The sequence below is a fragment of the Lissotriton helveticus genome, chromosome 1_1 (assembly GCF_964261635.1).
Source record: "Lissotriton helveticus chromosome 1_1, aLisHel1.1, whole genome shotgun sequence".
Lineage (NCBI taxonomy): Eukaryota > Metazoa > Chordata > Amphibia > Caudata > Salamandridae > Lissotriton > Lissotriton helveticus.
The window spans coordinates 707722859-707749627 of NC_136057.1; positions in this window are offsets into that span (position 1 = coordinate 707722859).

The window sequence follows — 26769 nt, forward strand, 5'->3', positions numbered from 1 at the left end:
GTCACTTCCTATGCACTCCTCCAGTCAGCCATCCAGCACCATGTACTATTCCAAACACTGCACCAAAACCCTACCACTTATACATTCACCCAGGCACACTCCTTGCGGTACTCTAATCATTCAGTCAGTACCTAAGTACTCATACAATGTCCCAGGGCTTAACACAAACACTGGTACAAACACTTGTCCATTACACAAGCAGACATCTAATCACCTACACATTTATCTTTACACCTTCAATAACAATTTCAATTAGTGATTACAAAAGAAAAGAAAGTGGTTAAATGGTTTTAATATACAATGTGTTTGTATAGTAATAGGAAAGTATAATGTATAAAAAAATTAAAATACATTTATTTATATTTATTTTTTACAGATATTGTTTATCATCATTAAAATAAACTTTTCATGCCTGAAAAATCAAGAAAGAGAAAAGGACAGAAAAAGGACAATTATTTGAAGAAAATTCAACAACAAGTATTGGATGACCAACATCATGTGTGTAAAATGAAAAGGTCTTCCGGTAAGGCAACGAAAGAATTCATTAAAAAACTTTCAAAGCCTAGAAAACAGTGTGCAGATTGTGCAAAGTAGAAAGAATGCTTCGACCAGAAAAGAGAAAATGAATAAAAACAAAGGACAAAATGGAAAATTATATTCATTTTAGACAATACAACACATAAGACAACACCCCCCCGCCCCCTCCGATCGGGCAGGTTAAGTGTGGAGCAAAAGGAAATCCTAAAGCATATACATATAATAAAAGAAACAGGTAAATAAATGAATTAACAAATGATTATTCAAAGACAAATAAACATTCGATTAGATAGGTACAGATTACAGCTAAATCATTACAGCCAGATTGTTATTACATAAGTCATTGGAGTTCAGACCCTTCTATTAAAGGTGACCAGATTTTTAGCCCTTTTATCCTATGCTTCCTACCTTTGGTTTTATATATTACCATTTCTAGATTAAAGATTGCTAACAGTCTTGAAAACCACTGTTGATATGAGGGGGCTATAGGATCTAGCCAAGCTGATGCTTTGCAAATTCTTAATACGGCCATCGAGATAAAGATCAATTCATGACCGATTTTCTGGTTGGTGCAGTTTGTTACGCCCAGGACAACTGTTTGATCAGAAAGAGTAATCCTTATTTTAAGAATCAGTGAAAGAAAATGTTCAATTTTTGACTTGAGAGGAATTAAAGAGGGACATGATGCAAAAATGTGTATACAGTCCGCATTTTGTAACTTACATCGGAAGCAGCATGTGCCTCTCCGACTGCCCCATTTGGCGATTCTGTCAGGAGTATAATACATAAAAAAACATATTTTATAAAATTGTGTTTGTAGTTTCGTTGCCATAAGTATAGTTTGCGATAATCATGTACATACTCAAATTCTTCTGTGGAGATTGTGATTTTCTTTTGCCATTTCTGAGTGATCTTCTGCAAATCATCTGAAAAATGCATTAGTAATAGCTGATATAACCCCCCAATCTGGATTTTTTCCTGAGAGTGGCTGAAAATTTCGGCTATGGGGTTTTTAATTAAGGTGTCCTCTCCCCTTACACGTCGTGATAAAAAATCTCTTATTTGGAGATATTTGAAGAAGTCTCTCCATTCCAAATGATACTTGTCTTTCAAAGATTCAAAGGAATATAGCCCCTCTGAGGAAAAAAAACATCCTATATGGGTGATTCCGGCTGTGATCCATCTATCAATATAGGAATCTTTAAATATGTCTGGTAGGGAGGGATTATTTTGTATGGGTGTATAGAAAGATAACCGTCCCAAACCTATCGTTTTCCTCACAGATTTCCAAACCTTAAATGCTCCTATGAGTGTTTTTAATCTTACTTTTTTGTGGTAACTATCAAAGAGATATCTCCAGAGATAGCCAGTGCTTCTATCGCCTAGTATTATTTGATGAATTGACGGGGCGTCATTATCCACAGTTGTCCCTGTTCCGTCAAGAAGAAAAAGTTCATGATTATATAACAAGACTGTTGCCCAATAATATACCCTAAGATTTGGAAGGCTTAATCCGCCTCTTTCTTTGGGAAGTGTCAGCAGTTTATAGGCACGGCGGGGCTGTGTGTATGACCAGACAAAGTCCGTGAAAATATGTTCCATTCTTTTAAACCACTGGTCTGAAATTTCTAGATTTATGGCTCTAAATATATATAGGAGTTTTGGAAAGTAGACCATTTTTAATGCATTCACCCGTCCGATCAAAGAGAGATGTAGATTATTGATACGGCGGAGATCTTTTTGCATTTTATTTAGTGCGGGTTTTAGATTCAGGTCGACTAGATTCTCTAATTTAGAAGTAATCGTAACCCCTAGATAAGTGGCTGAACTTGTTATGCGTGAATCTGTCATATCACATTTGTTATTGATAATTATTTGGGGTTTCCCTTGGTTCAGAGCATACCCTGAAATTTTCCCAAATCTTACAGCCTCTAGCTCAATAGTTGGCATAGCCAGGTTTGGGTTAGCAGTGACAATGGCGATATCATCGGCATATGCAAGAGTTTGTGTTGAGTATTTATTTGTCGAGATAGCGGTTATATTCCTGTTACATTCCAATCTCCTGATAAATGGATCAATATAAATAGCGAACAACAGCGGGGAACAGGGGCATCCCTGCCTAGTTCCTCTCTAAATTTTTAGTTCTTCAGAGATACAGCCATTGACCATCACCATAGCCCGAGGATTAATGTAGAGTTTTTGAATTGCCTGTATGAAAACCTGGTTAAAACCGACCCGGGACATAGCCTGCCAGAGGAATGACCAGGAGACCCGGTCAAAAGCTTTCTCGGCGTAGAGTAGTATTAACGCCATCGGGTCTCCTGTCACCTGGGTATGGTCGAATAAGCTGATTACCCTCCGTGTGTGATTAGTAGTATCTCTCCCGGGGATAAAGCCATGCTGAAATTTAGATATGACTTTATGGATTATTAATGAGATACGGTTGGCAAGCAGTTTAGAGTAAATTTTGGAATCTGCGTTTATTAACTTAATGGGACGATAGGAGCCCATCTGGTAAGGAGGTTTATTTTTTTGGGGGAATATAACAATTTTTGCTATTGACCATGAGTTGGGGGATTGCCCTCCTCTAAATAAGTGTAGGCATAGGTTCAACAATATTTCTTGAAGCTGATCCAGGAATACTATATAGAATTCAAGAGGAATTGCATCTAGTCCAGTTGCCTTCCCATGGGAGAGATCTTTTACCGTTTTTCTTATTTCCTCTACGTCGGGGGCCTTTTCCAAGCTTACCTGATCTTCTGTGTTAAATTTGTCACAGGTATCTATATCTAAATATTCAGTCATTTTCTCTTGAGCTATGTCTGCCTCTTCTGTATATAGAACACTATAAAAACGCCAAAATGCTTCTCTAATCTTATCTGGGTCGGATACTCTGCCAGCTATAGGGTCTTGGATTTCCTGTATTACGTTTTGTGTAGTCTGCTGTCTCATCCGGATGGCTAATTGCTGACCCACTGACTCACTTACCTCATATATTTTTTCACAGTGAACAGTAGCCTTTTTAACCGCTTTGGAGGTATATATATTTGTGATTGCCGCTTTGGCTATTGCAACCTGAATTTGTGCATTATTTATCTCTTCTGTGGTAAAAGAGCTTCTTGTTACTCTTATAAGATCTTCCTCCACCCTCTTTAAAGTTTCTTGTAAGAGTCTTAATGTTTCTCTTGCACAGTTATTAGTCCTGAGTGAGTATTGTATAGTTTCTCCCCTAATGCCTGCTTTTAGGGCATCCCAAACGAAATCTACCGTTGTGCTGCCGGTATTAATCTCTAAGAAGTTAGATATCCAGCTTCTCATGTGATTACAATATTCACTCTCGAGGAGTAGAGACCTCTCAAATGTCCAGGCTTGTGGTGTCTGTGTCAGAGATGTTGTCTCAACTGTAAGTAGCAAAGGATTATGATCCGACATATTACGGGGTAGCTTTTCTAATTTGGAGGAGGTTTTGATTGAGCTAGAGATTAAAAAGTAATCCAGTCTGGCATGTGTATGATGTGGATTTGAATAATATGTGTACCCTGGATCATTGGGGTTACTATTTGAGGTCTGCCACACATCGATTAGCCCGTGGGTGATACATAGTTCATTGATTGCCTTAAAGACTTTTGACTTCCGTCCACGGTAATGCCAGTCATCTTTTATTGACCAGTCATATGGAAGATTTATATTAAGATCACCACAGATTATAACAGGCAGCGGCCAATTAGAGAGTTCATTGGAGACATTATTAATTACCATGGGGTCATCGCTATTGTTCCCATAAATTGAGCAGATGGTCAATAATGAAGATTGTACTGTATGAACTTCTGTGATTACCCATCTTCCCAATTTATCAGATTTAATTCTATTAAAATTGAAACCCTCTTCCTTTGGCTAAAAGTGCTACCCCTCTAGCATACCCTGTGTAGTTGCACCAATCAGATTGTATCCTAGTGAATTTAACATGTGTGATTGTGACCCTTCAATATGGGTTTCCTGCAAACATACATTATTAGCGCCGATGGTCTGTAGGCCTACAGGCACCATTTGTCTCTTTTTGATGTCATTTAAACCACAAATATTTAAAGACAATATTTTTAGCATACCCATCTATCAGTCCATTTTTTTTGTGTCGATAGTGTGATGCTTATTCTTTCAATTCGCTGAAAAGTTTGTCCAATAGCTGTCCGAGCTGCCCGATCACCCCCCCTCTTTCCCACCCCCCACCCACCACCATCTTTGAAGGTTACCTGGTCTTGTCGGGACCAGGGGTGTGACATCAGTGTAAGCGAGCCCAACGGGCTGGGCTGGTTTGTTAATGTATTTTATATATTTATCGAATCCCAAATAAACTAGGGTCTAGCAAATATGATAGCGTTTCACATATTCTATTGTAAAAATAAAATAGATTTGTTTTCATGCCTGTTCAACCCTTCTACTAATTTTCAGTGATACATCAAACTATGTTCATGAATAAAAAGTAGAATAGATAAGATAGCTTATCAATTCCTGTTACATGTCTTTGTATAAGATTTGCATTATTTCTCTTATTTTCGTGAACTAGTCTCTGTAATTTCTTGTAAATAATCCTCCGCTTGTACTTCGCTATTGAAGCTTCTTGTTGAGCCCTTGAATATAATTTTCAGGCGTGCCGAATTTTGCAGGAATACTTTTGCTCCAAGTTTCTCAAAGGGACCAAATAGTTGGCGCATTTTCCATCTACGCTCCACAGTCGAGTGAGCGAAATCCGGTCTCGCAAAAAATTTGAACCCTTTATGTTCTCTTTGTGTGGTAGGTCTTGCAAGATCATAAATAGCTTCGCGGAGGAGAAAGTTACCAAAGTAGACCAACATTGTCCTGGGATATTGATTTTGCTTGTTGGAGTGTTTTGAAAGGGTTAAGGGAAAGCGATGGGCCCGCTGTATCTCCCTTTCCATATCCCAGGCTTCCAGTTCCGGAAATGATGTTTTGAGAATGTTAATCATTGCCCCTCTAGCGTAATCTCCCTCAAATTTTTCTGGAATTCCCAGGAATCTTAAATTGTTCCTTCTAGATCTATTTTCATGATCTTCCACTTTGGCCATGAGGTCCTTTATCATTCCATCTTGCTCTTTTTCGTTTTTTTGGAGTTTCAGGACATCAGTTTAAAGGTTCTCGGTGCGGGTTTCAACCATGACCATTCTCTCCGACATTTCAGAGCAGATATTGCCTACTTTTTTCACAGCGCCTTGTAGTTTTTCAATGGCCATACGATTCTTTAGGCTATCTTTCTTAACGTCCTCGTGGAAATTCTTTATTGAGCTTAGCACCTCGCTCAATGAGGGTTCAGTTGTTTTTTGACTTGAAGTTTCTCCCGGTGATTTAATCATTGGGCTTATTCGGGTAGGATTAGATCTGTTTTTGCCATAATCGGTATTGTTGCCGGGGTCTGTGGTCTCTTCGTTCAATAGATTTTTTTTCCCCCTTTTATGTTTCATCCGTTTTTTCCCGCACCCGCTCCTTTTTTTCCCCTGACGCTGTTTTTAGGGTATAGTCTGGAGTCACTGGAGCCAGTGATTTCTAGAGGTGCTGATTCTCTTTGCGCATCAGGACTTTGTTCACTTGATTCGCTTAGTTCGCTTGAGTCGCTTGAAATAGACATCCCTGTTTCATATATTTCTGATTCAGAGTCTTCGTCGGAGATTGATAAATTAACTGAGTGCGACTCTTTCCCCGCTGAAAAGGTTTGGATGTTGCGAACGGGTGGTAAATGCTCTGTTTTCTGATTTATCTTTTTTTGATCAGATAGGTCTCCCTGGTTAGTTATCTTTGTGTCCACCTCCATGGACGGCCTTGTCTCTTCGCTCCCAGTATTTGGGTTTTCATATCGAGCTCCTTCTCCTGTAGTGATTCTCATTGGAGCTAATTTCATTTGAGAGTATATTTTCGACCTCGTTGCAGCTATCACCGGGCTCCCTAGAGTCCTTGGTTTGCTGTTGGCTCTGTTGTTGGTTCTGCATATTTTCATTTGTTGATATATCGCTTGGGGGCTCTTTGGGTCGGGGGCTGAAGATATTCGATATTCGAGGCTGGGATGTCGCCGGGAGACCAGTGCTCTTAGCTGTAGCTTTTAAGTTTTTTATAGTCTGTAACCTCTGTGCTTTTTTGGCCATTAGCTCTAGTTTGGCGTTTTCCTCTTTTTCTTCCCCTGTCTCCTTCTTGTCGCCTGGTACCCGCTCCTTTTCTTTTTCTCTCTCTCTCTCCTTGCGTCTCGCTTTTTCCTTTTCCAGCTTTTTTTCTGAGTTTTTATCTTTAGTCTTTGTTTTCTCTTTTTATTTCTCTTGGAATTCATTCTTTGACATGTCTCTTTCTTTTGCTCTGGCTCCTCTAGTCTCAGGACCTTTATGCCTGTTAGTTCTGTTCATGCTAGATGTCTCTTCAGTCTCTTCAATCTCTTCATTCCACAGATTTGGGTCTTCTAGACTATGCCTCTCGTCTTGTATGGAAACAGCTACTCCACCTCCATCTACTTTTCCCTTATAGAGGACCATATTGCTTAGTGTTGTTGTTATTTTTGTTTTCTGAATTTTTTGATCTTTTTGGTCCCTTTGACCCTTTTGTGCGGAGGGTCCAGCCCCCCCGTCTACTTTATCTGCTTCTGCTTCTGTGCTCCTATACATGTCCGTTGCCGGAAGTGTCACCCGGAGTTGCTCTACCTGAACTCTCTTGAAACAGAAGGTGTGTTTTCTCAGCACTCTTCCACCACCTCTCTGTCCGTTTTTAATGTCAATGTTCCTCAAACAGATATCTAAGACAGTCTGCGTGAGATCGGAGATGGGGGGATAAGGCTTGTGGATTTTATTGTTTGTTGATATTTCATCTGCCAGGGCAAATAATGTAACATTGATTATTGTGTTAAACCGAGCAGGGGAGGGGGCCAAAGTACCAATATCAGATCGATTTTTAAAGTTTTTATAGTTGTATCTCCATTTCTTAGGTTTCTTCAATTTCAATCTGCCTTCAAACAGCATTCACCTGGTTTAGATTTTCTCTCCGTCCCGTCCCTCCCTCCCTCTCTCTCCCCTTTTTTCCTGTTGCCGGAAGCTTTTGCCTCCCAGCAACAAGAGGCGTGGGACACGCCGCGTGCGTGATATTTGAAGCCCTGCTCTCGGGTTTGCAGATGACGTCCGGGAGCAGGAGAAGAAAGAGGGGAGAGATGCCGGTCCGTGTGGAAATCAGCTAAGCGTGGCCTGGGTGCTGGCGAGACACACGCAGGACACGCAGGAAACGCAGAAGGCAAGGTGAGTCAAAAGGGATCGGGGGGATCGAGGGCGATCGGGAGGATCGGAGGAAGTGAATGCAGAGTGGAGAGAAAGTCTGTACGTAGCAGGAGTCGATCACAGGCCTTTTCAAAAGACAGAGCGCTGCACAATCAGAAGTTTTAGCAGTTTGACAAGGAAGATATCTTCAAAAAAAAAAAGGAGACTGGAGTCACAAGTACGGGATACAGGATACAGAGCAGGATACAGAGCAGGGAGCTTAAATAGATGATGAAGGTAGCAGGTGACAGGGCGGCAGGAGTAGGTGTAGCTATGAAGATAGATCAGTCTTTCTTGTTAGATTTCACAAGCGGAAAATAGCCGTCATCACCTTACCCGGCGCTGTAAAATGCTGTAATGCTGTTGTGCAGTAACCACGTAATCACGTCCTGTGATATGATGGATCCACTGTAGCTGTAGCACCGGAGCACTTGGGCACAGCAGATTGCACAGCAGGTTGTCGGTTATCGGTTGCCAGTTGCAGATTTTTGCGGGTCACGGTTCACGGGTGATAGGTTGAATTGGCTGATCCCGTCCAAAGTAGAGTTGTTCGGGAAAGATTCCTAGTTCACGAAATCAGTTGGTATGTGGATATGAGGAACTTGTAGAGAAGTATTTGAGATAGGTCGCCCAGGACCGCTGAGCACTGCCACAGCGACCGCTCACACAGACGCCATCTTGCCTTCTCCCTTTTAGGTGGAAAATTATATTCAAAAGACACAATGTATGGTAAAAGAAGGCAAAATCAGTATAAAGAAATCTGAAAAAATATATTATATAATAGTTGTTTTTAACTTGCTAAAAGATGTGAAAAAATATTTTAAAAAAGCACTATTTTATAAAAAGAAGAAGCATAATGAATCCATTCTTCAAAAGGCTTTTGAATAAAAAGGAAATTATTTATTTTAGTTTTAAACAAAATTCGGTCACTAAATAAACCATTGCATTTTTATGAAGGCCAAAAGTAAGAAGAAAAGAGTAATTAACAGAACTAATTTTTGTGATTTTTTTTGGGTGAATGGAAAAACAGTTCAAGTTCAGAGCCTTTCTTTAATGAAGAGATTTATTTTCAGACCAATAATTTATTGCATGCAGTTGATATCAGTGGTCGAGTTTATGAGGTTAGAAATGGTTGTCCAATTGACAAAGAGAAGATGGTTCCCAGAAATGCAGAACAAGTGATAGCTGATGAAGTTCTAGGGAGACGTCCTAAAGCCCCAGTGTACATTTGGGATTGCAGTAGTATTTGTAGTATACGACAGGAATCTATTGATATTTTGCACAATTTCTTATGAGAGCATAGTAAAAAAAAAAGTGTTAAACAAAAGATTAAGATGTTGCAAGGACTAGATCCTTGTAGAGTGAGAAAAAATACTGGTTTGCAATGTCATTCTCTGGCTTGTCTTTCTAGAAAAGTATGCCAAAGTGTTTTTCATCATTTCAGGATGTTAGCAGTACATCATTCTGAAATGCAGAAGTTAGTCAGAAGATTGTATTACGCAAAAAGTCCAGCATTAATGTTAAATGAGTTGAACAGTGCTCTTTTGCGTGGGTCAGTATCAGATGTGAAGAAGGTTTGTGATGAAATTGAGTTTTGTTACTTTGCTCCTGGACAAGAGAGTGCAGAAAGTGACACATTAATAGAGGAAAATGTTGAGGAGAATGTGCAACATACTACTACAAAAAATGTTGAAGAACAAATTACAAAGTTTAAGGTGATTTCCGGTGAAAGGTAAAATTATTCTTGTATTTGTTGCCGGCGAACTCACTATAAAAATCAGACAAGGACTGTTGATCTGGATTAAAAAAGTGAAAGAGAAAATAATGATAAGTGGAAGGAATTTGCAACTTATTTGTTGGTAGAGATCTGTTTTGATTTGGGTTCTGACCAGCGTATTTGCAAGAATTGTTATAACAAATTAGATGAGAATAAAATGCCAGCTAGAGCTGTCCATAATAATCTAGAGTTTGTAACTATTCCTCCAGAACTGATAGATTTAAATATGTATGAGTCCATTCTGATTCAATGTGTGCACCCATTTCAAGCTATTGTTCATAAGGAGCCTAAAACAGGTACATTGCCTCCTTCAGATTTACAGAGAAGATTAAAAGGAAGAGATGTATATTTACCCCTAGATTTAAAAAAAATATTGAAACTATTGGTGTAGAGAACGTAGAAAGTGAACCACTAGTTATTCTAGTTAATGGTGTTCCTACTAAGAGTAAGAAAATCTGGCAAGACTTAGTGGGTCTAGGAAAGTGCAAAAGGTAACATTATATCTCATAAAAAACAATGAGTACTACGAAAAAGTGTATGTGGAAGAAGAAGAAATACTTTTAGGAGGTGAAACTGAAACGTCAAGTTGTCATATTGAAATAGTGGACATGTCCAAAACTGAAGAAATCTATGAACATTATAGTGTACATCCACTTCATTCAAAAGAAGTGATGGGGAATACTATTGACTTATTCCAAATGAGAAAATCAAAGTGAAGTCCCATGAGTGAATGGGAAAAAAGTTTGGAAGCTCGTTGTTTTCTGCAGCTGTTCCCAACAGGAAAAGGTGGATGATATGATCAACGACCTGTGCAGATTCCTGCATCTAAATATCAGACAACAAGATTGTATGCAGAAGATCCAAGATTTCGACAATGTATCCCATATATATTTCATCTTTTGTTTGAGAGTAACTTGTCTGGACTTTCATATACAGTCAACCACATTTTGAAAATAGGATTACATCTTCAAAATATTTCTGCAAAGGAATTTATGGATAAAGTACATCAGAGAGATGATCATTTAGAATCTCAGCTAATTAATTTGATGGCATGTCAGCGTGGTACTAATGTGTATTGGTACCGTCGTCATGGAGAACTTAAAATGTATGCTAAGGAACTTGGGAACTCCTACGTAGTTTCTTACCCTAAGCTGTGCTGAATACGCTTGGGATAATTTACTTGAATTTCTTCAAGAGGCAAATTCTAATATAAAAAATATTGAATACAAGACACCTGGAGAATTGTGCTCTTTGGATCCTGTTAATGTATGCAGATATTTCAAACGTAGGTTTGAAGCTATGATGTCTTGTATCTGCAATAAAAGGAAACCTCCTCTTAGAGAAGTTGTGGATTTCTTTTGGAGAAAGGAGTATCAAGCTCGAGGTGCTCCTCATATACATATGCTGTTATGGATTAAGGAGGCACCCAAATTCGGAACTGATTCGGATGACACTGTTTTGTCTATTATTGAAGAATATGCCACATGTGATTTACCAAAAGGATCAGAAGAAAACACCTTAAGGCTACAAGTCTTACAATTCCAAAGTAATCGATGTGGAAAATACTGTCGACAAAAGTACAAGTCTAATGAAAATCTTTATACCAAATGTTTTGGATTTCCATGTCATGTTATATCCAAAGGAAGAGTGAACAGTTTTATGTCAACTATGTCAACATCACTAGAAAATCTCCCAAAAATACGTACAATTTGAGAAGAAATGAAGAATCAAAGTATATCAATGATTATAATCCAGTTATTCTCTCAATGTGGAATATATATAAATATATATATATGGATATTCAGTATGTTGCGGATAATTCCTTTGCTGTTGCCCGGTATGTGACATCCTACATTACAAAATCTGAAAAGACAGAATTAAAAGAAATGTGGGAAGAAATTTCTCACGAGAAGAGTCTTAGTAAGAAATTATACAGTTTCAGTTTGAAGATGTTATCCCATTGAGAAATTGGAGCTTATGAATGCTCAGATCGGTTGTCATCTGCAAGTTTATACTCAAAATCTAGAAGAATCATTTGGGTGAGTCTAGGTCTTACTGCAACGCGAAATCAAGTACTTATATCTGTACAAGAAATCGAATATTAAGCCGAAAAAGATCCAGAAAGTACAGATATTGTCAAAACAAACATGTTGGACACATATTATCCAAATAGAAGTCATCCTCTTGAGAACATATGTCTCTATGAGGTGCTGCAAAACTACACTTTTAAACGGAATACTACAGAAAACATAAATGATGGAAAATATGCAGTGATTGGTTCCAAAGGATGTTTGGTGAAAGAAAGGAAAATAAATTTGATTAATGACAGAAAAAGGAATTGTGATACTCCTGATAAAAGGGAATTTTACTATTTAGCACATTTGCAACTGTTTAAACCATGGCGTACAGAATTGGAATTACTTGGAGATTTTCAGAGCTATGAAGATTCCTTCAATGCTTGTAAAGATACTATACACTGTACAGATTTTGCAAACTATCTGAAAATGTTGAATGATGACACTGATCATGAAGCTACTATTGCAGCTGAGATTGCTAGAGACAGTTCTCAAGACAGTCAAAGTTCTGCTCCACTGAGTCAAGATCCACTAGGACAACCAATTCTTGAAAATGAAGCAGCAATTGCGATGAATGAAGTGGAAACAGTAATGCATCAAGCTCAAGAAGATACTATGGACTTAGGAAACTTGAAAGAACAACTAAATATTGAACAGAAAGAAATATATCAGCAAGTGAGACAACAGATTGACCATGGATTTCTTCATGAAAAGAAAGAATGCACATGCTCATCATTTCAACCTATCCAAATGTATGTCAGTGGCCAAGCTGGAATAGAAAAAAGTTTCTTAATTAACGTTTTGACCAGTTATGTACAGAAAACAACTGATTCACATTTGTGTTGTGTTGTAACTGCTCCAACAGGGTTGGCAGCACACGGCAATAAAGGAATCACATTACATCGTTTACTAATGCTACCTGTAGAGCATGAAAACAAATTGGAATAGCCCAAGCTATCTGGAGGAGCTTGTTATGAAGTTTCAAGAGTGCTGAAGAAAATGAAACTTCTGATTATTGATGAAGTAAGCATGGTCTCAAACTTAATGCTTGCTTTTGTGCATTTAAGAATGCAGCAAATTCCTTAAACAGAATACAATGTCTTCTTTGGAGGAAAACATGTCATAGTTTTTGGAGATCTACTGCAACTTACTCCCGTAAAAGGACAACCAGTATTTAAAACACTTGTGCATGAAGATACAAGAAAGTCTTTGGGAAGTGTTGGAAAAGTTAACATTTGGTCATATTTTGAATACAAAGATCTCATTACAAATATGCCACAGGCAAATTATGTTGATTATGGAACTTTTCTTCAAGATATAAGAATTGGAGTACTGACAGAACATGGCAAACAAGCTTTACAAAGTCGCCTTCTTACGAAGTTGTTTCCAAATGAAAACATAGTTCCTGGAAAGATATTTATGAAAATTGCAGAAAGTAAATCTATAATCTGCTTAATGCCAACACTGCGCAAGTGTTCTATATTCTATTAACAACTTTTGAAGCTAGAAAATTAGGAAATAATAAAAATGGAAGCCATTGATAAAATAGAGCATGAAGGAATCGCTATTATTTTGATGGAAAAATTGAAAACAAAATTGGATTCTTCAGAAAAATCGATATGTAAAACTGGTTGTTTAGAAAATAATCTATATGTATGTATAAACTTTTGGGTAATTTTAAGGCATAATTTGGATGTAGAAAAAGGTTTAGTAAATGGAGCTATGGGTAAACTTATTGATTTTGTTAATTATCAAAATAGAGATGAAATTGAATTTCTAAAAATCAAATTTGATCAAATTGAAGAAATAAAACAAATTGGTTGTTGTTCAGTTCATTTTTTGCTTGTTAAAGATGTATATGTCCGTAGGAAACAGCTTCCACTTTCTCTGGCATATGCAGTGACTAATCATAAATCTCAAGGATTATGTGTAGACAGTGCTTTGGTGAACATTGGAAGTACCGTGTTTAAAGGGGGTATGGCGTATGTTGCTTTGTCCCGAGTCAGAACTTTATCTGGATTGTTTTTGATTAATTTTGATGAGAGAAAGATTATTGAAGATGCCAACTGTGTAAAAGAGTATAATAGGTTACGAAGAGCATATGCTCCTAATTTAGGTGAATATCCTGTGTTTGCAAAGCATGTAGTGGGTCGAAAAAAAGATATGAGAATATCTGTAGTGAAGTTATAGAGAAGGAAAAAATTCAAGATAATGTTGAGATTGTAAGAAAAAAGAAAAAGAACACTATTGAAGAGATTGTTGGTTATCAGTTAGAAAATAGTTCAGGTATCAACTGATATGCTAATGCAGTGGTCAATGTTGTTTTTTTTCTTAAAAGTTTGCAACAGCAAATTATGGAGAATCATGAAAAAAGATTTTGTTCCTTGTTGCATTGTATTTATGAAAAATTGAGAACTGATAAAAGTAAAATACAAAGCGTTTCTGATATTCGTGATCTTTTGGATATATATTCTGGTTCTACACAATTTATACAGAATATCCAACAAGATGCTCAAGAATTTCTAATGTATATGCTTGCAGTATTGGAAAATGAAGGAATAGAAATTTAAAATCTTTTGGGCCTTTGTTATAAATGGGAACATCAATGTGAAAATTGTATGTTTACATGTAGCACTAACAGATACTGAAAGATTTATATATTTGACTTAGACTGTAAAACAGTGTCTTTCAACAAACTAGTTAAAGCAGCAAATCAAAACATGGAGTGCAGCCAATGCAAATCAGAAATGTTATCAACATTATTTATATGAAGATATGGACAATATATAATTTTAATGATACAACGTTGTACAGCTGATGGAAGAAAATTGGAAACTTTAATTAAACATTTTGTAGCAAGTCAAGTATCAATATCAGGAAGAACTTTTGTAGCAGTAGCAATTATTTTCCATGATGGTCCTTCCACTGCATCTGGACATTACACTGTCTATTTAAAATGCAGTAAAGGATGGGCATATTGTAATGATGCTCAATTGGTTTTTAAACAACGTTTGCCTAGCAAATTACAAAATTTGTACCTAATATTTCTAAAGCCAAAGTTTTAATAAGATAATTCAGCTTATGAGGAATATGTTAAAAAGTATTAATACAATTACTATTGGATAATTTCAATATAAAGGTTTTCAGCAATACCATTTGGCCAAGAGGAAAGGTATACATTTAAATTAAGGACTTTTTCTTGGATATTCTCAAAGCATATATTTTTCAAGAACATCATTCAGAGTATATGAAAATTATAAAGAATTGTTCATTTAATTATTAATTCAGTTCTTTAAAATTGAAGAAAGAAAATTTTCTTAAAAGAAAGCATTTAAAATATATGAGATTTGTATTACATGGTATGTTATTGAGGATGTTGTTTTTATGGAATGTTGAGAAATAGTTGAGTATATTGTAAATATTTTTACATACATTTGGTTTTTTTAAACAATCTTATTGATTGGTTTTTTTTGCCGCTGTTATGTGATGCGTAACATTGAAATCACTGTTTGTAGTGAAATTCAATATATTCTGACAACAGAAAAAAGGCAAATAAAATATTTTATGTAATGTTCAAATTATGTTGTGCTTTAAAAAATATAATATTATATATTAACACTGAACTTTTTCTTTTCTTTCACAGATCCTAATTCTTAAATATGACATTTTCAAAAATGTAAATTACAAAAAATATTTGAAAAAAATATTTACCATTTCTCAAATCGACTACTCTCCAGGTAAGATTAACTAAGTATTTAAAATGCACAATGGGCTGTTTTTGCACAGTGGTGAAGGAAGTGGGGAAGGACTGAGTTGATATGTGTGCTAACATGCTCTGTGGGCATTTTAAGTTAGGGGATAAAGTCCCCTTGCATTCTAAGGGTCCCTGGGGGAGAACTAACCCACCAGATATGTGCAAGAAGTACCAGAAAGTTGCATTGCAAAGAGGTGTAAAGTGGGGCATGGCCTTGAACCACCTCACTCCAACGCAGCTCTATGATTTTTAATAGAGGGACATAGTGGGCTAGTAGGATCCAGGGAGTTTCAGGATTAGAGGAGATTTAATTCCCTAACTTAAAACACGCCACAGGGTGTGTTTCCACATGTCACATCAGGCCCCATCCCCTACCTTCACCACTGTGTAAACACGCCCTATAACCGTTTAATGTTGGGAGATTATTCAACTTGAATCCTAAGGGTTCTAAGAGTTCAACTATCTCACTACATATGCCCAGTAAACACTACAGAACCGCATTGCACAGAGATGTAAAAAGGGGCACAGCCTAGACCACCTCTCTGCAATACAGTGCAGTGGTGCTTACTGAAAGCATGTATTGTATTTACAACAATGATATTATTTAATTAACTAGTCAAGTATCAAAGGAATGGCCTAAACAGAAAAACTAGTACAGCTACAATATTCTATGCAGTGTGTGTGCAAACGTCTAATCACCTACATAGAATTCATACACTCTTTTAAATACTTAGTTAGTAACTAAACAGTCTAGGAAACTTTCTGTCTGTCTCAACCACTTGTCCATTCATCCATCCAGCACTATGTATGTGTCCTATCGCTTTGCCAAAACCTAAGTACTTATAAATTTATGTTGTACTCTCTTTGCAGTACTGAAATTACTCTAGTTAAAAGACATATACTTAGGGATTGGCCTAGCCACTAACCCTAGTACAAGTTAATTTCTTCATATACTATGCATGCAAAGCTGCAAGAAGCTACAAAGTATTAATACACTCTTAAAAATACCCAGTTAATATCTATGTAGTGTTGGATTCTCTCTGTCATAGGATCCCATGTGACCTTAAAAAGAGTTGATTGGTTCATAACATTTCCCATTGTACCTATTGAAGGACCGCAACCATTTCAATCGTTCTTCTTTGAGCATCTTTGGAGCGATATCTCTGTGCTTACCTCCTGTCACTCTCATGCAATTTTTCAATCAATGAACTAGCAATATGTCCTTATTGTAACAGTCTGCCGATACCTAAGCACTAATGGGGCAGATTTACAAGCATCCTGTATCAACAATATGTCACTTTTTGTAACATAGTGATGGCGCAAGACACTCTTTCATATTTACAAGGAGAGGAAAAAGCACTCTGTGTAGATTTTCTTCTCCATGTAAATACGACCTCATCATACACACCACCTTGCGCTGAAGGGGCGTTCCATAGGCGTTGCTGTGGGTGTTTGCACACAACACTCATAGAAAAAGACACATGTCCAGATTTATCATAAATCATAAATCTGGAGATGTGTGTGAATGCTGCACCATCCTCCAGTTGGTGTAGCAAGGCACAACAAGGAGATTTGTTTTCATTTCTCCTCATTTTTTCTCTTTCAATATATGCTGCATTGCACAGCACACATTGAAGGAGTAAAATGCCTTCACTGATTGTTTTTGTGCAGGAAGGTGTGTCTTCCTGCACAAAAACAAACTCCGCATGACACAAATATCGTATCACCTCATGGCTGCAGTTTAAGCAGCAGTGCAGAGGGAAGCATAGACTTGCAACATATGTATATACATATGTTGCATCCCTGTGCTTCGTAAGTACCACAGCACACTGCAGCTAAAGAGCTTACAGTGTCATGCTGCAGCACTTCCTTATAGTTCTGCACTTATACATTCACCATACACTACTAATGCATTCTTTCAGTCAATTATGCACTACGCATACATTCAACCAAACTGTCACACCCTATCATACAAATATAGCTCTTTCTTTAATCAGGGAAGTTAGTTCTGAAAATAACTTTTTTGTTGTTTTTTTTTGTTTATATTTTTTTGTAGTTTTCTAAACAATTTTCTTATTTTTTTGGTGTTTTTTCAAAAGAAAAAAGGACAAAAAAACAGGCAATTTCAGGAATTTACAGCCGTTCCCAACAAGAAAAAGGAAACAAAAGTCTAACAACGATGATTTTGTTGCGCCGTACACACTAGGTCAACAGACTGCTCTCCATAGCATAGAAGCTGGTTGCACTTTAGGCATTGCAGTATGTCCGGTCGTGAAGGTGATGTGGAGGTGGCAGAGGTACTAGGCACTGCAGGTGGAGGGTTGTCTTGTAATCTTCTGCACTTCTCCCAAGCCCGATTCACAGGGTGAAAATCAGTGATGTCACTTACCATGTCATGAATGATTTAATATGTGACATCATCAGCAGTGGATTGCGGGCATGCGAGTAATAGTTAGTAGAAGTAACTATAACAGAGGAATTTCAATGGTTTTGTACAAGTGAAATGTTCAGCTAACTATAACAGCCCTGAAACCTATGTTTTTTTTCAGTGAATTTCTAAGGTTTTTTAAATGCTAATTGCTAACTATAACATGTCTGAAACCTATGATTTTTTCAGTGAATATATATATATATATATATATATATATATATATATATATATATATATATATATATATATATATATATATATATATATATATATAACAAACAAGCTCCTTCACAGAAAGAGGAAAGGCCACACTTGAGGAGATTCATGGAAGCGCTTTAATATGCAGCCCATACAGAGTAAACTTCTGGCACCCATAGTGGCGGATGCATTTCGGCGATGTCTGCCTCTTCAGCGCCGGGTGAAAAGTGTTCTGGGAGAAGGGGTGTGAGCGAAGGTTTAAAATGTCCAGCTTTGCCTTCATTCGCGGACAGCAGCCACTCCCACCTCGAAAATGTCTTGATGCATATACTTCCTGTGGTCAACTAGAGCCCCAGCGCCTACAGGTACCAGCATGCAGCAGCAAAATTCTGGTAAGTACCGCATACGGAGTGGGAGAGCCAATGAAGCTGCAATGTTCGAGAATAGCCCCCTCAGAGTTCAAAACACGCTAGGGCAGCGGCGCTTCCTTAAGTCCCCAAACCGCTTCAACCACTTGTCACCGGAATCCTTTCTGGCGGGGACTTGGTGAATACCAAGCCCGACGTGCTGCACAGTGGCATCATCACCGTCGTACTTCTTCTAGTGACTAATGGTGGGCCATGTAAATCCCGGTATCCCGGAGAGAAAGCAACTGCGAACAGTGTCCAGCAGAAACAGAGCCTCTTGCAGAAGCGGGAGCCTTTGATGCGCGTCGCTGGTGACCACGCAGGTATATAGAACAAACAAGCTCCTTCACAGAAAGAGGAAAGGCCACACTTGAGGAGATTCATGGAAGCGCTTTAATATGCAGCCCATACAGAGTAAAATTCTGGCACCCATAGTGGTGGATGCATTTCGGCAATGTCTGCCTCTTCAGCGCCGGGTGAAAAGTGTTCTGGGAGAAGGGGTGTGAGCGAAGGTTTAAAATGTCCAGCCTTGCCTTCATTCGCGGACAGCAGCCACTCCCACCTCGAAAATGTCTTGATGCATATACTTCTTGTGGTCAACTAGAGCCCCAGCGCCTACAGGTACCAGCATGCAGCAGCAAAATTCTGGTAAGTACCGCATACGGAGTGGGAGAGCCAATGAAGCTGCAATGTTCGAGAATAGCCCCCTCAGAGTTCAAAACACGCTAGGGCAGCGGCGCTTCCTTAAGTCCCCAAACCGCTTCAACCACTTGTCACCGGAATCCTTTCTGGCGGGGACTTGGTGAATACCAAGCCCGACGTGCTGCACAGTGGCATCATCAACGTCGTGCTTCTTCTAGTGACTAATGGTGGGCCCTGTAAATCCCGGTATCCCGGAGAGAAAGCAACTGCGAACAGTGTCCAGCAGAAACAGACCTATATATATATTTATATTCACTAAGAAAAACAAAGATTACAGAGACATTATAGTTAAGTTCAGGTTTCAATCGTACAAAACCAGAGAAATTCAGCTGTTATAGTTAGTGAGCTAACTATAACTCACACTCTGCAATGAACTGCTTATGATCTCACATATGACATCACTCATAACATGGTCAGTGACATCACTGATGACATCGTTGATGACATCTCAAATTACATCACTGATGACAACTCAAATTACATCAATGATGACATCATCCGAAGACTGTGAGTATTTTAAAAAATGTGAGTGTTAAATTATATACCAAGGTGTATTGGTGAATCAGTGGGTGTATGAGTGCTTGTATGGGTGATTCATTTGGGTGCATGACTGACTGTATAAGTGAGTGATTAGGTATCTCAGTGAATATATGGGTGGATGACTAGGCTGTGTAAATGTCTGTATCAGTCTGTCAGTTGGTGTCTAAGTGGCTGTATGCGTTGGTGAGAGGGGACGTGAGTAGCTGTATGGGTGATTGATTGGTTTTCTGAGTACCTCTATGAGTGTCTGAGTGTCTCTGCGGGGGTGAGGGTGTGTGTGACTACCTGTATAGATGAGTGAGTGGGTGAGTTAGTGGTTGTGTGGGTTACTGAGTGTGTGTGTGTGGAGTTGTATGGGTGAATGTGTGAATGTGTGTGTATGGCTGTGTCGCTGAGTGAGTGCATGTGTCAGTGGTATGTGGGTGAGTAACTGGGTATGTGAAAGGCAGTATAGGTGAGTGATGGGGTATGTGAGTGACTGTATGGGTGAGTGGCTGCTTGTGTCAGTGACTGTATAGGTGAGTATGTGTTATTATATTTATGAGTAAGTAAGTGTGTGTGTGTGTGTGTGTGTGTGTGTGTGTGACTGTATGGGTGAGTAAGTGGCTGAGTAATTATCTGGATGGGTGAGTGAACATGTGTGTGAGTACCTTTTTGAGTGACTGACAGTGTGAGTGGCTGTATGAGTGGATATGTCAGTGGCTGTATTAGTGAGTGAGTGGGTGTGTGAGTGGCTGTATGGGTGAGTGTGTGGATGTGTGTCTTGATCTATGAATCAGTGAGTGGCTGTGTAAGTACTGGTATGTGTGTGTGAATGGGTTTGAGAATGGTAGTGTGGTAGTTGGAGTGAGTGTATGAATGATTATATGGGGGTGAGTGTGTGCGGCAGAGATTCTCTGGATCATGTCATCAGTGATGCCATTAGTGATGTTATTTGAGATGTAATCAGCGATGTCATCAGTGATGCCACTGAACATGTCATGAGTGATGTAATATGTGAGGTCATAAGCAGTGCATTGCGGGGGCACAATTAATAATTAGCTTAGCTAACTATAACTGCTGAATTTCTCAGGTTTTGTACGAGTGAAATGTCAGCCTAACTATAACATCTTTGTAACCTTTGTTTTTTTCAGTAAATTTCTATTTTTTGGAACTAGTAGTCGCCATAACAGAGTGGTGCAGAAAGGGGCTGGGCCTCCGACCAACTCTCAGAAATCCCACTTTGTAGGACTTACAGGAGATACAAAGAGGGCTTCTTGGCCCCCAAGGTCCCTCAGTAGAAAATTGGACTTCATCTCCAAACCAACAGTACACCTTGAGCCGTGTTTGCAGGTGGTGGAGAAAGGGGGCGTGACCTCAAAGACCTCTTACTATACCCGCTGTGTGGGACTTATTGGATATAGCAGGAGGGGTAGTTGGCCCCTAAGGACATCCTTTGAGGCTAACTACCCTCCTGTTACCTCCAGTAAGTCCCACACAGCAGGATTGCTGTGAGGTTATTGGAGGCCACACCCCCTTTCTCCACCACTCTGCAAACGTGACTCCTGGGGCACTACTATTAGGGGATGAAGTCCCAATGGCTACTGAGAGTCCTTGAGGGCCAACTAGCTCTCCTGTTACCTCCAATAAGACTCACACAGCTGGATTACTGAGAGGTCGTCAGGGCCACACACCCTTTCTCCACCACTGTGCAAATGTGCTTCCTAGCGGCTACTGGTTGGGGAAAGAAGTCCACTTTAGTCCTGAGGCCATACGGAATACAGTGGAACTCAGTCCCCAACCAGCAGCGCACCAGCGCACCAGGAGGCGATTTTGCAGAGTGTTGTAGAAAGGGAGCGCAGCCTCCAAGTCCTCTCACCAATCCTGCTATCTGGGAGTTAATGGAAGTAACAGAAGGGGTTCCTGGACCCTGAAGACTCAGCATTATAGAGGACTTCAAACCCCAACCACCAATGCGCCAGGACATGCATTTGCAGAGTGGTGGTGTAGGGGGCATGGCCCAACTTGCCGGAGATTTTCTTTTTCTTTCTTTTTCTTTAATATTATGGGAACGGGGCTGTGTGGCCCCCAGTTCATCGGACCTTTTTCGGCGCCAGGGACCCCATTCCTTTGGGCCTGCTCTGTTTAATATATATATATATATATTTTAACCCCTTGTATGCGGGGCGGATTCCCCCGCTGTGCTGGAGGGCGGGGTGCGCGCCCAGCGCCCTGGTGCTCATGACGAGCTCAGCTCGTCATGAGCCATAGTGCTCGTGTGCTCATGACGAGCTCAGCTCATCACGACCACACCCGTTTTTGTAGAACGTTCGCACAGCAGGGGAATTTCCCCAGCGTGCGAGCGTTCTAACGGTCACGACGAGCTCAGCTCGTCATGAGCACACGAGCAACCTGGCTCATGACGAGCTGAGCTCGTCATGAGCGTTCAAGGGGTTAAACAAATGGAAGGGGGGCTGTCCAGGCCCCGGGAGACCCCATCCCCTGGGGCCCGGACTGTAGTGTGTGTGCCCAGAGCACCCACATTTTCCACGTTGGGGTCCCAGCCAGCTCCCCACCTCCTACTGCTTTTAAATATTGGTGAGGCATCATGGACCCTCTCTCCGGCCGAGGCACCACCACCTCCTTGGGGCCAAATCGTGTTTTAAAGAAATGGGGGGGGCGTGTGGCCCCTTCCCAGGCTCTTCTCGGTCCCTGGCACCGCCACCTCCAGGCCCTAGTCGAGGAAGGAGGGGGGCCATGACACCCTCCTGAAGCCCTACATGGTCCTGGGGACCACCACCCCCCAGGGCCTGCTCCAGCAATGTCCCGGGGTGCCTGCCCCCGGCACATAGTAGCTTGCTATGGCATTGCCGGAGCACTGCTCCCCCCATGCCATTACAAACAGGAGCTCCACTTTGAGCAAGCAACTGCGTTTTGCTCTCACTTGCTCAAAGTGGAGCATACTTTGATTTTTACACACAGGGAACTGCAAAGATGCAGTTCCCTGTGTGTAAAAACCAAAGCTACAATGTGCCAGGGGTAGGCACCCCGGGACATTGCTGGAGCAGGCCCTGGGACCATGTAGGCCTTCAGGAGGGTGTCATGGCCCCCCTCCTTCCTGGACTAGGGTGTGGAGGTGGCAGTACCAGGGACCAAGAACAGACTGGGAAGGGGGCCACACAGCCCCCCTCCCATTTCTTTAAAACACAATTTGGCCCCATGGAGGTGGTGGTGCCTGGGCCAGAGGGAGGGTCCATGAGGCCCCACCACAAAAATATTTAAAAGCACCAGGGAGGTGGTGGTCCCTGAGGCTGCGGGATGCCCGTGCAGGCCCCCCATCATTATTTTCAATTGTCTCAAGGACCTAGCCCCCATCATTATTTTCAATTGTCTCAAGGACCTGGCCCACCCAGGAGGCTAAATTAAACAAAGCGCAGGAGCTTATGCTTCGTTTTTTTTTTCATTTTTGGCAGGAGTTGCGAATCCAGTATCGAAAATGTAAAATAAACAAATGCTTTTGTGGGACATTCCCCCCAAGAGGCCTAGGGTGTCAGGCTGTTTCTTCCCTGCCCACTTTTCTTTTTTTTCAAATCTTTTTGACTCAGTTCAACAGAGTCACAATATGGCTGCCAACACTTCCTGGTTTTAAATGTTGGCAGCCAATCAGATCTCATGCACGAGATGGAGAGGGTTGCAGATCCATCGCGGCCTCAGTTATATATCTGAGAAATATTAAAGGTTTCAGCAAATACTGAATGGATTTACACCATTAAACAAAAAGAGTGCTTCCTGTATCAAGAGCTACCTTTCTGCCAAATTAAATTCCAAAGCCTTTCGGTTTTCAATAATAAGTAGCATCCCCTCCTCGCATTTACTACGCCAAAGCTCTTTGTCAGCATGGAACCTACGTGGCTCCTCCTGTCCCTCAATATTGTTTCCAAATGGTTTCCTGGCACTATTTATCAGACACATTCTCTTCCACATCATGTGACCGATGTGCACTTACACGCTGATACATCATGTCTTCACCGCATTTTGAACTACGCCTATGGGCCGGATTCTGATGCGGTTTGGAAATCTTCTCAACCAAATGGTTTGAGAATTGTTTCTGACTAACTCGGATCGGGAGAGTCCGACCGGCCGAGTACGATGCATCCGGATGCTTCCAGATCCGATTCGGTCGGACTCCCATTGACTTCAATGGGAGCCTATGTTCCGACCGTTGAAGAAAGAGGTGGCTGGGGAAAATCGGGCACACTTTGGCGGGCAACCCCTGGTGCCTGCTACACTGTGCATGGCTGGTAAGGGGGACCCATGGGTACCCACATGGGCCTGATTGGGAAGGCTCCCAGTGCATGGGGGCCCACTACGAGCCCCTAAAGTCGGATTCCGACTGCCGATTTGAGTCAAATGGCACGATTTGGAAGGGCTATCTGAATCCAGCATCGGTCTCGGTCATTCAGAAACACGGCCCATAGAAACGTATGATTCTGCTCCGTATGGCTTGGTCATTCCAAATGCCATTGGGTTCCAGTTGGGATATCCCTAACGCCTAACTCGCATTGTACTCGGTCGGTCAGAAACCTTTCAGAGTTGGTCGGAAAGACATGTTCCCGATCCGATCGGATGGAGCAAATGCTGTTTGGAGGCCTTCCTAACCTCATCAGAATCGGGCCCTAAGTGTTGTGCTACTTGCTCTCTAACTATATTGGAAAAAAACACATGAATATTTCTTTGGAAGCACTTTTATTTTGGTGTTTTGCAATTTGATTTTCTTGTCGTGTCCCACCCCTCTTGCTAATAAAACTCAGTGAGAAACACTGTAGTTATATTTCTTCCCTATGATCACTAAAATGTTGCCTAAAACAAGACTGGTGTATCACATATTTCATGTTTGTCGACTCAGAGGCACTATGTTTAGATTAGTTTTGAGTGTTATATGGTTTGTTTACACTGTACCACTACCCATACTGCTGAGACCGTGTGGCAAAGTTGAGATCATTTATGTATGATGGAATGAAACAATAGTCAAAAGAAACAATATGTATTAGATGTGAGACATTACTATTTTGCAGAGGAGGACAACAAAAACCAAGTGGTCGTCGAGCAACTGTCAGCCACTGGGAAGCTCCTGGTGAGAGCAGTAAAATATGCCATGGTTCTCAGACAGTGCATGAATGCCAGATGCAGACTCTGTTTTGCCCAAGGCATAATACAGAGAGTGGTTCAATGTGTAACTGTATGCTTGGATGCTGCCTTGTCCTTCTTGGCCCCAGTGAACCCCATGCAGAGATCATCATGCTTGCCATACTGTCTAATATGGTTGATTAAATAAGAGACCGCACACCAAGTATACAGTCTATGCAATCTATCCTTGTAGAGATGAGGAGGATGGAAGAGTGATGGACTGATACACACATGTGGAAGGCAGATACGACCTTCAGTAGACAAAATGTGCAGGTGTGAATCACCTGTTTATGTGGATAGAGCATAATGAATAGTGGCCATATCGACAGAGCATGTAATTTGCTGACCATGAGCCAAAGTGATAGACACCAAGGATACTGTAGTGTAGTTCCTATCTTCCCAATAGGCTCTGCGCATTGGAATAATACCTACAGCAGTAAAGGCCTAGGCCAGACGTTAACTAGGTCTACTACTGTCGATACTAGACTTAAGTTTTGGGTTTGCCAGCGTAGCTCAGAGTTCGCTAGAAACTTTCTCGAATGTTCAAGGAGGAATTAACTTCCCTGATTAGACAAGAAGGGATTTAGTTTCTGACAACCATAGAACATGACAACTTTGCTCTCCCCTAATCAAGAGTCAATCTCGAGAGTCGTGTGAACAAAAGGCAAATTATTTTACTCAGTCAGTACGTGCATTCTTAGTCTCATCAGAATGTAGAGAAAAGGAAGAGACGGGCGTGTTCAATAAAAAGGTGTTATTTATTGATCAGTCTCTTTTCTCATACAAGAGAAATGGATCGATATTATTGCAATACTTATAGTTAAGTAAAGTGCATACATTAAAAGCAATAGTATAAAGTAATACTGTAAAAACATTGATATGGTTTCTAAGCCATATGATGTTTAAAATGAATAAAATATATTTACATACACATATACATTTGACTAAACGTACTCAACTGGTGTTTCTAAATACGCCTACCCCGTGTACCTGACCTAAGCCTAATACGTGGGCGGGAATAGAAAGTTACAGTTTAAGTTAAGTTTGTTTTTGCCAAGTGAATAACTAAAGAATTCTCTGTGAGGGGTTATTCAGTTCTGTACCTGGAAGTTAGGATGAATGAGGAATGGTATCTCTCTCTCTGGTCTCGATATTCCAGGCTGCCTGCGAGGGCTACCCGGAAACGCCGGTGCTGGATTCTCGGCAGGAGAAAGCAGCTTCTCTCAGCGCGTCAGGAAGGCGGGGCTGCTGCCAGCGGGGTCTGCTCTGCTCTCGGCTTCGGCAAGTATGGCTGCTCCGTCTCGTGTCCACGCGTGTGTTTGCATAGGGCAAGATCGGTAATATTTATACCTTTAAGGTGCCGAGATTGACGTAAGGATGGACATAGATACGTCAATAAAGATGTCATACGATTTGCTCGTTAGCACATTCTTTTACTAAAGTTCTCGGTGAAATCAAAACAATGGCCGCAGGGTTTTGCCCAGGTTGTCATAGGTTTGATTTGTTATGAGAACTCCGTATGCCTTATCAGGGGCTGGAGGAATATCGCTTGTCTAATTAGATCGCAAGCGTTATGACCTAATCAGATAACACGTTCCTGTGCCGTAGTGTGACTGCGTCAGATAACGGTATCTGCATCATGGGGAATTTCTGCCTCATGGGCTGACTGCTAGTTAACTTGTTGGTTTGTTTAACTAGAATAGGGTCAGGAATAGGGGGATCGATTCAGAACCGATAGGAATACATGACACCCACTCCACGCTAACTATGGACATATTTACTAATCTAGGCATAGTATAACATAGTACAAAATACTATAGAGTAGTGTGTATACCTTACCACCCCAAAATACATGAATGCATTTTGAAATTTTCAAATATACTG